We start from the raw sequence: 16,170 nt of genomic DNA, 5'->3' as shown, positions 1-16,170 counted from the left end.
AATAATAATTTTAATCTGAGGATAAAACACATGTACTGAGGCTGAAAGAAGCTTAAGTGCTCTCAGAAGACTAAAAACATGGCTAAGGTCAACAATGACACAAATGAGTTTAAACAATGCTGCGGTGTGCCATGTCCACCAGGAGAGACTGGACAGTATCGATGTAAAACAAATATGCCAGCAGTTTATCTCAGTTAACGAGAGGAGCAGGCGTGTGTTTGGCTCCTTCACATAGTGGACATTGAGTTGTTGTGTGGGACACCAGTAGTCCATGTCTGTTGCTGTAACAGGGGCAATAGTGCGCCTAAAATGTTGCATAATTTTGCTGAGAGATCTTTTACTTTGTGGAAATCTTAGATGAGTAGTTTTATGGACAAAAACCACCAGGTCATTCAGTGTTCCCTTAGTGCTCATGTATAAGAGATGTTGGTGTACTATAACTGAAGTAATGTTGTTAAGTCCTTAAAGTCATATTCTTTTATTGTCATGACTGTATTTGAAGCTATTTTTTATTTTTGTATGATATCTGATTTATATGGAATATGGCTGAAGTAAACTAAAGTCTAAAATACTTAGTCAGTCATTTGTTTAATAGTAATTTAACATTATATAATTCACATATAAAACTATGAATTGTAATTTTAAATAGTTTAAAAGCATGTAGAATAGCATATGTAGGCAAGTATATTACTCCTTTTTTTTTCTATCAAGAAGCAAAGACAAAAAGCGAAAAAATAGAAAAAGAAACAGGGCAGACTTCAGTGGTTGAATTATCCGTCCCCACCAATGCCAAAACCAAATCTACGCCCTTGCTGCAGCCTGAGAGCAAAATGCTCTAATGGGGTGATATGGTACTATAAGATCATTAGGATAAGATGGGGTCTGGTTATTCAAGACCCTTGGATGTGATGAGAAGGATTTTTAATTTGATTCAGGATTTAACAGGGAGCCAATGAAGAGAAGCCAATATAGGAGAAATATGCTCTCTCTTTCTAGTTCCTGTTAATAATCTTGTCACAGCATTTTGGATCAAACCTTTCAGGTAGGTTTCAGGCTTCCTGATAATAACAAATTACAGTAGCCCAAACGAGATGTAATGAATGAACTATGTCAACTAGTTTTTTATTGTCACTATTTAATATTTATTTGATGCCCCCTACAGTTTATTTAAGGTGTCCTGTGTTAAATGGCTCCTGGTGGCGCCTCCTGGTCTTTGGATGACATCTGGGCTCCTCAGGTCTGAGGAGCTGAACAATCTGGCTTCTCAGTGCAAACACGCCCTACTGCTATTCTTTGTTTTAATATTTGTGTTAGTTCGGGAGGTAGAGTTCTTTTATTATTAAATCAAAGTCCTGCTTTACTAGTCTCCTATACAGTGCTTTCCAGTATTCTTTTGAAAGAGATTTAGACACAGCGTTTTTTGTCTTTTGTTGTCAGAAAGCATTATTCAGCTGTGCAACCATTGCTATCTTTTAGGCATACTGTGCAAGGTCAAAGGAGCTTGGAAAGAAGAAGTCCAGACGGTTTTCTTTCCAAGCTTCTTACCTGGACGTGACCTGGATGACTGAGAACCTTCACAGAGCTACTGTGCAAGCTACAGTTGTGAAGCTGTCCTTTGGTGACATCTGTAGGCAACACTGAGGAGGTGCAAACTAGTGTGTTTTCCACTAATTCAATCAGAGAAATTATGTCTAAGTCGGTTTGTTTGGGGCCAAAAACCTTAATGTTGTGTTTGTGTTATTACACTCTTACTTTTAATATTGACAAAGTATTTAATATTGTTACTCTGACAATTACATTAACAAAGTTACATTATCATAGTTATGTTAACATAAGAAGTTGTAATACTATTTGCATTATTTACATTATAATTTAAACAATGTTTTAAATTATAAAGGAAAATAGAAATACAAATTCAGATCAAATCATTGTCATTTTCTAAATGAAAATAACACACACATATATTAATTTATCATTCATCTATATGAAGTATACATTAAAAATGCACTTCCACAGCTAAGGTTTAAAAGTTATTTGTTCAGCAGAAAGTTCTTTTTAAAATGATGTCAATGATGATCAATGATGTCACCATGAATAAACAAACTATTTTAACCGACAGCTGGCTGACTAAATCCCCTATCTGAGAAAAAAAGGAAGGAATGCATTTCACGTTGGCTGTGCTGCAATATTTACACAATCTATAAACAAGAACTGATCAACTGTCACACAGCATCTGTGCAAGTGTCTCCACTGTGTGTAGATGTGTACATAGGAGTGTTACAAAAGTGTTTTAGACACAGCGTTTATTTGTTGTCAGAAAGCATTATTCAGCTGTGCAACCATTGCTATCTTTTAGGGATAGTGTGCAAGGTCTGAAGAACTTCTCAGATGAGAGATGAAACATCTTCAAGCAATTTCAAAAAGTCCAGACGGTTTTCTTTCCAAGCTTCTTACCTGGACGTGACCTGGATGACTGAGAACCTTCACAGAGCTACTGTGCAAGCTACAGTTGTGAAGCTGTCCTTTGGTGACATCTGTAGGCAACACTGAGGAGGTGCAAACTAGTGTGTTTTCCACTAATTCAATCAGAGAAATTATGTCTAAGTCGGTTTGTTTGGGGCCAAAAACCTTAATGTTGTGTTTGTGTTATTACACTCTTACTTTTAATATTGACAAAGTATTTAATATTGTTACTCTGACAATTACATTAACAAAGTTACATTATCATAGTTATGTTAACATAAGAAGTTCAGTAGTTGTAATACTATTTGCATTATTTACATTATAATTTAAAACATTGTGGATATAAAGGAAAATAGAAATACAAATTCAGATCAAATCATTGTCATTTTCTAAATGAAAATAACACACACATATATTAATTTATCATTCATCTATATGAAGTATACATTAAAAATGCACTTCCACCGCTAAGGTTTAAAAATTACTTGTTCAGCATAAAGTTCTTTTTAAAATCTGATTATTTCAATGATGTCACCATGAATAAACTATATTAACCGACAGCTGGCTGACTAAATCCCCTATCTGAGAAAAAAAGGAAGGAATGCATTTCACGTTGGCTGTGCTGCAATATTTACACAATCTATAAACAAGAACTGATCAACTGTCACACAGCATCTGTGCAAGTGTCTCCACTGTGTGTAGATGTGTACATAGGAGTGTTACAAAAGATCACACCAAGGAAGCAACTAAAAGGTATGATAGAAACAACACATAATTTCTTATCAACATCTTTATTTGAAGTTTTTCAAAATCATATAAAGTATGAAAAACAATAGTGTCAGAAGATGACACTGAATGCCCATTTCATACATGAGGTGTCCAATATTTAACAATGAAAATCAAGCATACACAGACCAACCGTTCTGAATGACTGCAGACTTTCTCTTTCTTTTTCTTTTTTTGCTCAGTTCAGATATTACAAACAATTTTTCTTCAAACTTCATGTGTAGCTAGGTTGGCTAAGCATTTGACCTTGACCTTCACTGTTAGTACCCAAGGTCATAGTTGACCCAGAAAAATTATAGTATATATTGTTTCAAGGTCAAAGATCAGGGATCAGTGTGTTGTTATAAAAGCAGGCTGATGTAGCATTTTTTAATAAAACCAGCCCAGCACCAGCGTGACGCAACAGAAACGACATAAATTACTAAAGTTTTCGTATGACCACTTTCTTTCTGTGGGGATTTGTGCTCTCTGAAGCTCTTGTTCAATTCACTTCAATTCAGTTCAGTTGAAATAAATTCAGTTTAACCTATATAATACCAAAACAGAACAACGGCTGCTTCAGGGTACTTAAACTAAAACATACAATGAACATTTAACAGTATTTCTAAAGAACACAGCACAGCACTGGAAAACACTAGATGTCTTTCTGAAGTGATGTAATCAAATTTAAAGAAGTGCTTCCTCCTTTGTTATGCTCTTCAGTGGGATGTGCGAACAAAATACAAAGCAGCCACCTAAACTTTGCTCCCACAGAGGTTGATCTGGTTGGTTATAGTGGTACATGCTCACTGCAAATTGTTTGTTACTCTACTAAAACAAAAGCCCTCCATGACGCTTGGACATTCTACTATTCATCACACATTCATGGAGTTCCACAGGGGTCTGTGCTTGTATCAGTAATTTTTACATTATACATGCTTATACATCGTTAGTCAATTTAAATAAAAATGTAGCACTGATTTCTTTCATCTACACAGTATCTCTTAAATGGAAACTTTCCTATATAGGAGTGATGCTGAAAATATAGCTAATGCTTGCATTTTTTGTAGGCTGGACTATTAATCCAAAGTAAGTAAATAAATGGCAGATAGAAATGAGTCCTGCGTTTCATGTATGCGCAGGACTGGAATTTTTGGCCGTTTTAGTGAGGGCACACAACTCTGTGAAAACAACTGAAAACGATAGTGTGGACATGGAGCATTTTCAAACGAAAATGCCATTTTTAAATTTATCCGGGCTAGTGTGGACGTAGCATAAAGCACCTTGAGGTGACTGTTATTGTGAAGTGGGGTTACATAAATAACTCTAAATTGAACTGAATAGTGTTAAAAGAAAAAAAAAGTCACAGCCATGAAAGTAAACAGATAAAAGTTCAGTAAACTTGGTTTATGTTCTTCATAATAATGCTAAAATATTTTATGGCTAAACTTGTGAAATGAGGTTAGGACATGACCTTTGAACACTTAATAGTTGATATGTTACACTATTTTGATTGTCCTTTTCCATTTTGTTCTTCATATCTTTCATGGCACAGTTTCTGCAGATCAGAGACCTGTTGTAACAAATAGTAAAGAAGCGTAAATTAACCACAGATCACACCAGAAATGCATTTTTCTAGTCATAAATGAACATATATCCTTAACTAGAAATCAAAATCCACACAAACACACATGCACGCGCAACAATACAGTCTTTAAAGACAAATGAGAGCAGAAACATACCCCTCTGACAGCCCATTACTGCATTTCCTGGACGTTTTCACCTTTCTTCACTTTTTCCTGACTGAAATTTGTAAAAACTGTATTACTTCAATAGTTAGATAATAATGAATGATGTAGGATCTTTTTATTAACAACAAGTAATAAACCACAATGAAAACACCTCACTACAAATGAAACTGGGAACTTGTAATAAAGTGATTATCAGTGTTGTAGGGCTCAGCATGACTCCTGGAAATGTTTAAGGTTAAGCATGTTTTATGTCCTGTGAGGACCATAATAGCTTTTAATTAACCCCAAAACACAAGCTTATGTCTTGATTTTAAATAGCATATGTTATTGGACTCAATTATTAAATCAATCAAACTATTCAAATTATATATCATATTAAATATATGTATTTTAAAAAAATCTAATGTGAAGTTATTCTAGCTCATTATTCTCTATACACACATACTGTGGTCCTTTCAATATGGAAAAAAACCTAAGAAATGTCTACATCTGTACTCGTGTGTTGCTTTTCATACTTTAAGACTTCAAACTTCTGGTCTTTGTAAGACTTCTTCCCCGTAGTTAAATAAAGGAGGACAATGTCGCAAAAGAAGGTTCCCTGTTGAAAAGAATTTTATTCAATTCTGTGATATATATGTAAAAAAATGCTGTTCAATTCATTTAATATCATGTTGATTTAATTATTAATGATACTCACAGCTCCCATCACAGCCAGTCCTGAACCAATATTGACAACCAAGGGGACTATGGCAAACTTTCCAGCCTGTGGAGGAGATCAGAAACCCAAGAGATGTTTTTAAATAGGAGTTTATTACAATTTATTTTTGTTCAAAGAGCAAAGACTGCAGTGCTCTTTTCAAATCATTCCTTTTTTCTTTTCTTTTTTTTTCACCAGTCCCGTTTGGTTCTTTTGCCATCAGAATTATTGTCTAAAGGCAAAGAAAGAGGACAACCCACCTGACCCCACCACAGAGAAAACTGCACCCACCCCGTCATCCACTCATCTTCCAGACTACACAAGACAATAGACACCCAGGCTGAGTTCTTCTCCTGTATCTCCTGTATCTCCCCCATCTGCAGAGTGAGTTCCTGGAGAGAGGAGACCTCCTGCAAGATATAACAGCCTCCCCCACCAGTTGAAGAGCCCCTCAGGTGGCTCGATGTACTGGCGGCACCCTGCGCCAGGGCTGAGCCCCCATACACCCATACACCCACCCACAACCCCGGCGACATACCAACCAGGACCCAAGGCCCAGCCAGGGCCCCAGCCCGGAGACGGAGCACCCTCAGAACCCCACACCCGACCCGGACCCACCCAGGGGCAGCCAGGCTACCAGGTCAGTAACCCACGTCCATCAGCACAGACCCTCCCCTATCCCCGCTGCATGCAGCCACGAGGAAACCATCACCTAAGAGCCAAGAGAGCCCTTAACAGGACATGACCGCAACCCCAGGTTGAGCCCTCCAAGGAAGACGCCCCTGGGGAATCCCCCGACGCCCCAAGCCTGTCTCTACCCCCAATCACAACAGCGAAGGTGGGACCAAACTATAACCCCCCACCCCCACTAGGTGATGGAGCTGATCAAAGGAGCCCAGAGCAATTGATTTGATGTGGTGGCAGAGGCTGTATCTATTAGATAATTTCTATATTGGTTAGAATTAAGATTATTTTTTATTTTTCCCGTTCATGAGGACTGTTTTCTTGGCAATGCATAGGGCAGTGAAAAAAGTTAAGTTAACTGATAAATCCACTTCCCATTTTGCAATAGGAAGTGATATTGATTCATCTGTTTTAGAAAGCATTCTGTATATTTTGGAGAGTAATTTTGGGGTTTTACGAGTAAGAAATTGTACCACACTCGATGGTGTTTGTAGTTCAACTTGACAGGGTTTAAATTTCTTTTTTTTACTATGGATTTAATTTGTTGATATTCTAAAAATCTTTTCTTGCAAATTCTTGCAAAAGAGTTTATCAATGCAATCACCCCAGAGAGATTGGTTTGTGAGTTTTGGAGAAAAAGTAACACATCATCCGCATAAAGTCTGATTTTATGTTCCACGTTCTTGCAGTTTATGCCCTTAATTACTGTATTCTGTCTAATTGTCAAATCATTCCTAATAACCCCTCTCCTAAGAAGAGAGGATACTACTACTAATAATAATGGTATTTTTGCATTGGTGTTATATGTATTGGCTTTATTACATAAATTATCTTATTGTAATGCATTGGCACAGTTTGTGCATTCATTCTGTCTCTGATGCATTGTACATACCTTCCCATATACCAGGATATGAAATCGTATGCCATAAACTTTGTATAGAGATCGATAGCTTTCACCAGCAGCATTTTTAAAGTATCTTGCATGTCTGTTAGAGAAGAAAACAAAAATATAAAAAATAAAATAAAGATAAACATAAATAACCTTTAGGTAATTTAGAATGGTTATGGTTCTTTATTCCTTTCATAAGTTGCAAAGATGATTACATGTCTGTGCACCATGCCAACAAAGATGCTCTGCAGTGAGCCTCACCTGAAGTTAAATCCTGTTGCGATGCTCTTGTTGGAGACAGTGGCATCCAGGCGAGTGAACTGGTACTCTGGATTACAGTGAGAGGTGCCTTTGTCAAGGTCACAGTCCCACTGTATCACAATGCCAATAGCGCCACCCTAACAAAACAGCCAAAACATGCTTATTCTAAGATTTTTATTTTTATACATGTATTCAAATTTGGATACTTGTATGCATTCCATTAGTGGTGTTTTACCTGCGTTCATTCACAGCTGTATAGAAAACATTTGTTAAACATTAGCTACATCCTGCTAGTACCAGATCAGACCCCTTTAATCCTTCAGAACACGAAGAACTAATTCTTCATGGCACTGAACATTCCACAGAGAACAGTCCACATGACATGACAGAACCACGAACCGCCGACCTTCCGATCATGGGGCGACCACTTTACCTACTGAGCTATCCCTGCAAGGGATTAATTTCCCATTTCACCACATTCCACAGGTTCTCTGTTAGCTCTTGTGACTGGAGGCCATTATAGTTAAGTGAGCTCATTGCCATGTTCAAAAACAGTTTGAGATCAGGTTTTGTCAGAGTTTTGTGACATGGTGCGTTATCCTGCTGGAAGAAGCTGTCAGAAAATGGGTACACTGTGGCTATCAAGGAATAGAACTACAGAAAGTAATCTTGATCATGTCTTAATTCCTAAATGGATTGACTTGGTGCATTGTAATTGGCTGATTAGATATTCCACTTAATGATCCCAAATCATTAAGTGGAATGATTTGGGACAGTTGAACAGTTGTACCTAATGAAGTAGGAAACATGAGAAACTTTGTTCAGTGGGACATGTTTCGGTTGTCTCACAATTTCTCCCAAGAACAATGAGCAAAGGTCATGACTAATAACAGTAACTAAAAAAAACCTTTAAGTCATGGATTCAGTCATCATAATTATTTTGGGGTATAAACTCTATGTGTGTTAGAAAGTAACATTTGAGGTTATATCACATTAACACAATCTTGAGAAAATACAATGTAATACTAACAAGTGTGGCCATGTCTTGGAAGTTGCATCCAGCTCTTCTCGTAATGTCTCCCAGGCGAAAGATGGGGCAGTAGGGGTATTGCTTCTCATCATATCTGCATTTCTTCAAGTAGGATTGATCAGTTGTTTTGAGGATGTTGGACCTCAGAGTTAAGAAAAACACATATTTATGGATGTGAACTGCTTATTGCACACAGCAATATCCAGCTAGTCAGCAAGTACAAGGAGATATTGTTGTAAATGTTAAAGAGGACTTACTTTGAAAATGAGAATTTAGGAAACTGGATGAAATTCTTGATGTAGATGGTGAAGTTTTCAGCATTTTTGAGCAAAGGCTTTCTGTGAAAACAAAATGTTAAGTAAATATACATTTTTGTGAATAAATGTATAAGACAACAATAAAAACAAATCAAAGTCAAACCTTCCTGTAGCAGATAGAGAGGGATTGTGATTGAATTGCTGAGTGGGAAATGAACCCATCTATGACCCAGTGCTGTTTAATGTGAGCTGATACAATACTATTATAAGACTGGGTCATGAAGCTGAGTGTCTCAGTGTAGGACATCCTTAGTTTAGATTTAGTGCCAAACCTGTTGTGCTGACCCGATAAATGACAACTACACGTGATTTGCCTGAATGTTTGTGCATGTTAGTGCAGAGAGAAAGGAGGATTGGTCATTTCAAATTTGTCCTCACTGTGGTTTGATGTTTTTTTCAGTTGGACACCAGCCAAAGATTTCACAGGTCCCATTGGACTTTTCATTGTTTCTTATGCATTTGCCGCTCATGACTCCTTTAGACAACAGACAACAACAAAAAAAACTGTTTAAAAACATCTAGATGATCATGTGAAAAGAGTTTCTGATTCAGACATGTTTCACAATACTGATTTAATATCAGGATGTTTCTTTCTCACCATGACCAGACTCCACCATCTTTCCCTTTTTACAGTCCTCATCAACACTACAGTGGCCATTAAGCACTTTGTGGCTCTGAGAACAAAAAAAGGACAGAGGCAATGTAAAAAACAAAACAAAAAACACAACACAGAACCAAGTGTGATATAGTATATCGAACTAAATGATAAATACAGTGGGGCAAAAAAGTATTTAGTCAAATCAAATCAAATCAAATCACTTTTATTGTCACATCACATGTGCAGGTACATTGGTACAGCACATGTGAGTGAAATTCTTGTGTGCGAGCCCCACAAGCAACAGAGTTGTGCAAAATACAATAATGTAAACAAGCAAAATACAAGAATGGCTACATCTGAAACTAATAAATATATGTACAATATATAATAGTATATGCATTTCTGGATGTGTATACTAAATATTTTTCTACGTGTGTGTGTGTGTGTGTGTGTGTGTGTACACATATTTTACAATTTAAATAGAGTAAACAATAAATAAAATATATAAAATAAAATATACAGAGTTGAGACATGTGCAAAACAGTGGCATTACTGTACAGTGTGTAGTGCATAATGTTAAAGTTCCAGTAGTGAAGCTGAGGTGTCTATGACGTGTTCAGCAGTCTGATGGCCTGGTGGAAGAAGCTGTCTCTCAGTCTGCTGGTACGGGACCGGATGCTGCAGAACCTCTTTCCTGATGGAAGCAGTCTGAACAGTTTATGGCTGGGGTGACTGGAGTCCTTGATGATCCTCCCCGCTTTCCTCAGGCACCGCTTCCTGTAGATGTCTTGGAGGGAGGGAAGCTCACCTCCAATTATCCCTTCAGAGCACCGCACTACTCGCTGGAGAGCTTTGCAGTTGTAGGCGGTGCTGTTGCCATACCAGGTGGTGATGCATCCAGTGAGGATGCTCTCAATGGCACAGTGATAGAAGGTCCTGAGGATGCGGGGGCTCATGCCGAATCTTTTCAGTCTCCTGAGAAAGAAGAGGCGCTGCTGCGCCTTCTTCACTGTTTTGTTTGTGTGTACTGACCACGTAAGATCCTCAGCCAGCTGTACACCAAGGAACCGGAAGCTGCTCACTCTCTCCACAGCAGCGCCGTTGATGGTGATGGGGGTGTGTACTTCTCTGCACCTCCGGAAGTCCACTATCAACTCCTTGTCAGCCACCGATTGTGCAAGTTCCCCCACTTAAAATGATGACAGAGGTCAGTAATTTGCACCAGAGGTACACTTCAACTGTGAGAGACAGAATGTGAAAAACAAATCCATGAATCCACATGGTAGGTTTTGTAAAGAATTTATTCGTAAATCAGGGTGGAAAATAAGTATTTGGTCACCTCAAACAAGGAAAATCTCTGGCTCTCACAGACCTGTAACGTCTTCTGTAAGAAGCTTTTCTGTCCCCCACTCGTTACCTGTATGAATGGCACCTGTTTGAACTCATCATCTGTATAAAAGACACCTGTCCACAGCCTCAAACAGTCAGACTCCAAACTCCGCCATGGCCAAGACCAAAGAGCTTTCGAAGGACACCAGGAAAAGTATTGTAGACCTGCACCAGACTGGGAAGAGTGAATCTACAATAGGCAAGCAGCTTGGTGTGAAAAAATCAACTGTGGGAGCAATCAGCAGAAAATGGAAGACATACAAGACCACTGATAATCTCCCTCGATCTGGGGCTCCACGCAAGATCTCATCCCGTGGGGTCAAAATGATCATGAGAACGGTGAGCAAAGATCCCAGAACCACACGGGGGGAACCTGGTGAATGACCTGCAGAGAGCTGGGACCAAAGTAACAAAGGTCACCATCAGTAACACACTACAACGGCAGGGAATCAAATCCCGCAGTGCCAGACGTGTTCCGCTGCTGAAGCCAGTGCATGTCCAGGACCGTCTGAAGTTTGCCAGAGAGCACATGGATGATACAGCAGAGGATTGGGAGAATGTCATGTGGTCAGATGAAACCAAAGTAGAACTTTTTGGTATAAACTCAACTCGTCGTGTTTGGAGGAAGAAGAATACTGAGTTGCATCCCAAGAACACCATACCTACTGTGAAGCATGGGGGTGGAAACATCATGCTATGGGGCTGTTTTTCTGCCAAGGGGACAGGACGACTGATCCGTGTTAAGGACAGAATGAATGGGGCCATGTATCGTGAGATTTTGAGCCAAAACCTCCTTCCATCAGTGAGAACTTTGAAGATGAAACGAGGCTGGGTCTTCCAACATGACAATGATCCAAAACACACCGCCCGGGCAACAAAGGAGTGGCTCCGTAAGAAGCATTTGAAAGTCCTGGAGTGGCCTAGCCAGTCTCCAGACCTCAACCCCATAGAAAATCTGTGGCGGGAGTTGAAAGTCCGTGTTGCTCGGCGACAGCCCCAAAACATCACTGCTCTCGAGAAGATCTGCATGGAGGAATGGGCCAAAATACCAGCTACTGTGTGTGCAAACCTGGTAAAGACCTATAGTAAACGTTTGACCTCTGTTATTGCCAACAAAGGTTATGTTACAAAGTATTGAGTTGTATTTTTGTTATTGACCAAATACTTATTTTCCACCCTGATTTACGAATAAATTCTTTACAAATCCTACCATGTGGATTCATGGATTTTTTTTTCACATTCTGTCTCTCACAGTTGAAGTGTACCTCTGGTGCAAATTACTGACCTCTGTCATCATTTTAGGTGGGGCAACTTGCACAATCGGTGGCTGACTAAATACTTTTTTGCCCCACTGTACATATGTAAATGTAAGTCAAAAATAAGGGATACAAAGTCAGAATTTACAAATATAACACAAAAAGTAAATTTCAGTATATTTAATGCAGTCAGAACTTGTTAGCATCCAAGAATATCTTAATCTAAAATAGAAGATTTCTGTATTCTAGCAACATGGTGAATATGAAAGTTAAATGAAGCCAAGAGTGTTAAATGGATGCATGTCTGTGCTTTTTCTATTTTACTAGAACTCAACCGTTAAAAATGGCACATGCTGCATGATACCAAAAGGCTCCCCTGCAAGTGTCAGACCCTGCTCTCGGTTTCGGTCAATATTTATAAGAGCAAATTTTTATAGCTGTTTGTTTCTTCTTAGCTGATGGCTATCAGGCAGGCAACCCAGAGAGTCTTCTGGGTTTACATACTGTATATTGTGAGCTGAAAATAAATCATGAATACTGACACACATACACACTCATATGATGATGATGGAGGTGACAAAATGGGTTAAGAGGTGTGAGGAAAACACTTCTCTGCTACCGTGCAAACAATATGTTACCATGAAGGAGAGGAATTACAGGTCAGCCACAAACCAATGTGTATGACTTTAAACACATCACGCTATTGTCAGGTGGGCCATGAAGCACTGGAGGAAGCCTCCCCAGTCTGTTATATTCACATGCAGAGTGATAAAGTAGTTTCATAAAATATCATTCTTCCACATTCTGGCACTTTATGGTGTTACCTATCTCATGTAATCACTTATTGAAAAAAAGTTTTTTCCTGTAAGTAACAGACAAAATGAAACAAATCCCCTAAATAAATAGTGGATACTCTCCTTAGAGTTAACATCATTTACTTGCAACACAGTATGACACACTCTATCTAACCTGTACTTGCAAGAGGAAACTGTCTGTGGTGTGGTGCATGCTAGAAAAATTGGGCTGGCAGGTGAAAGGTTAAAGTGAAAGTGAAATCAACAGGAGAGGCAATATTTCCGTTGTCAGTAAAACAAGGGAATGTTAGAAGAATTGTTTTATTTGATGGCAAATGAGTCTGTAGAATGACCAGCAATTAAAACTGAGACAACGACCTGATCATCACCGCTGCCATTCATCAAATCTAAAAACAATGAAAACACCTCTTAGTTAAAGTTAGAAATACCATCACTGTGGTCTATTATGTCCAGTCAGTGATTTAAAGTGAAAACAAAATGTTCTCACCTCAGCACAGTAACCCATCTTCTGGTTTGGTGTCTCTAAGAAGCTGGTTACAACAAACAGAACATCTTCACCCTGAATGACAAAAAGAAAATAACAGACAAAATGTCAAAGTCTCATCAGCAGTGCATGGCTTTAATCTAGTCTGAAATAATAAAAGTGTTCTCACCTGTGGGGGGATGACATACTCCTCAGGTCCCCACACAAGCAGACCAGATTCACTGGTGTTGGTCACCGCAGTTCCCTTCACTTTAGTTATGACAGAACTCTGGATGGCATCATCTATCTCCTGGTAGCCTTGCTTGACTATGAAAACCCACCTTTAAATCAAAGCAGAACTACCCAGTGTTCTCGCAGGTCTTTGGTAAAAGCTTTGGTGCAAACCTTATGCAGATATTTTATATGTTTTTGCCTTTTTCAACTGTCTTTTGTGACATACAGTATGCATTGAGGGGTGATACTGCTAGTCAGGTGTATCAAAGTGGTTGGCTTAGTGGGACTCTCTAACCTTGCAAGGCCTGGAATGAAGAGTTTGTTTTTTTGTTTACATTTTTATTATTATTAATTAATTAGTTCCATAAGTAAATTGCCCAAATGAACTGGCTGTGTGACTGAACTTTGATTTCAACATATTGTGGAGGCTCAGGGGTCCTTTCATCTCTTAAAAAGAACCAAAATGGTTTAGTCCACACTGCGATTTACATTGTTCGCATAGGCAGAATAAAATACTTTAGCATATTTAGCAGATTGGAGGTTATACTGAAAGCTTACAAATACTAACCTCAAGTAAAATTTGGGCTTATTGAATGAGGGACCAGTGGTTCTCAGAGGACGTGCTGTGAGACAATGAGAACGTTCGGAGGACTTTCCGAATGTTTCCTGACTCTGTGTTTGCAAGGGGCACTTTAAACCACGGCCAGCTACTGGCTCTGAGATTGTAGCTGTTCTCCAGGGCAATGAACTTGGTGTAGTTTAATTATCGCTTCTCACTTTCTGCTTTATTTTGATAGTTAATTGTCCCTTGTGCTTTTCATTTAGTTTTGCTTCGCCTTCTCACATCCTCCGTGATTTAGTTCAACTATATCTACTTCCCCGATTGCCCTTCTGTGTTTATAGAAAATGCCATCTTCCTGTGTCATCTGTCCCATCAGTCTCCTGGTCCCAGTTTGTTCCCATGCCTCAGTTTAGTTTCTTCTCTTAGGGTTCTGTTTTGCCTTTTGGACTTTTTACAACAGCCAAATAAAGCAGATTGTTTTGTTGCTAAACCCCTGCCTGTGTTCTGTATTTACATCACACTCAAAACAGTCTCCCAAATCAGCAAACTGTGACAATATACAAGCAGTCTCAGCGACCCTCTTCCATGTTGACCCACATCTCTGACGAATGTTTTAAAGGAATAAGTTAGCCAGCGGCTGTACATGACAATCAGTGGGTATTGTTGGGGTGGCCAGTAATGAGCAGTTCATATGCCATGTTCAATGAAAATCAATGATAAAGGTTTTCCACAAAGTCTGCACAGTTTGAAACCTCCCCACATTTGCAATCCTCAAAAATGATTCCTAATAATACTTTTTAGTTGCCACTAAACGATCTCACCTTGTGTCACATCATTTGGAGAAGGACCTGCTGTTTCATTGTGTTCAGCTGTCCTCATTAACACTGTGTCACATCTGATATTAACAGCAGCTCATAGCCAAATGATTTCTTAGTCACATTTGTGTGCTTTTCATATTCTTCTTTATTTGAGGTAAGACCACAGTAACAGTGTGCATTAGCAGTAACCTAATATCTTAGCTGTGAAATTGGTCTAACCCATTTTTCTAATTTTGCTAAGGGATAAAAGCAACATCAAAGCCTCCACTATTAATATAAACAAAGTTTGGATTATGAATGAGTGGGTAGCCCCCCTTTTCCTCCCACTATAACAGGGAGACTCTGATCTTTGTGCTGATAACATTAAAGGAATCCTAACAGATCGTGGTTCAAACACTGCACGTCATAAACCTAATATAATCTGACGCATTTTCACACACCAAAACATTTAAACTCAGTTATAAAGATAAGTGTTGTGTAAAAATTGTTTTGTGCAGACTTATATGCACAGTTCTCTACATTCTACCCACATGACACCTAAAGATTACTGTATGCGGTTTTCGGCTGTCATCGGTAAGCCAGGAATAGACCCCTTGTGTTCCGTTTCCGCCTGTTGTGTCCCAGGTAACACTTTTGAATTGTGTCGGGTAAAGCGAGACGCTGAACCGCATGCCACAAGTGCGCATAGGTTCGGGCAAAAACAAAAAACAAAACAGCGAAAGAGAAACGTTCATGTGGTATTTGCTCAAACGCACAGGTCAAAATTCTGACATTTTAAGCATTTTATTTTTAATTTTGCTTACTTCTTTAAAGTATAAAATAAGCGTGTAACGTGCGAATAGTCTACTATTCAATACAATAAATGAACCGCTCATTCAAAAATTAATATTTTTTGTTTGTTTGTTTTATTCTGTTTACCAAACGATATGCTACAGACAAAGCCCAAATGTTATTATATTTGTTCAGTGACTTATTTTAAGTTAACCCGTTAAATAATAACATGTACAGTGCAGGAAATTATACGTGGCAATAATGCACTTACCCTATTATGTAACCAATGACAGATAACTGAAAAAGTCTGTGCAACACTCCGACTGCCTTATTTTTTGTATCAATGTATTTTTCTGTTTTGTAGTTCAGTAAGGAGTTGATCGCGGCCGTGGCCATCACGCAGCTCT

General features: G+C 38.6%; 1 pseudogene; it reads right to left on the bottom strand.

Annotated features, from left to right (window-relative positions):
• Positions 1 to 4,633: 4,633 nt before the first annotated feature.
• Positions 4,634 to 16,170, bottom strand: LOC113036406 (P2X purinoceptor 5-like; annotated as a pseudogene).

Source organism: Astatotilapia calliptera, chromosome 14, assembly GCF_900246225.1.
Source record: "Astatotilapia calliptera chromosome 14, fAstCal1.2, whole genome shotgun sequence".
Classification (NCBI taxonomy): Eukaryota; Metazoa; Chordata; class Actinopteri; order Cichliformes; family Cichlidae; genus Astatotilapia; species Astatotilapia calliptera.
The sequence above is the reverse complement of the archived record's forward strand: the minus strand, read 5'-3'. Positions and strand labels throughout refer to the sequence as shown.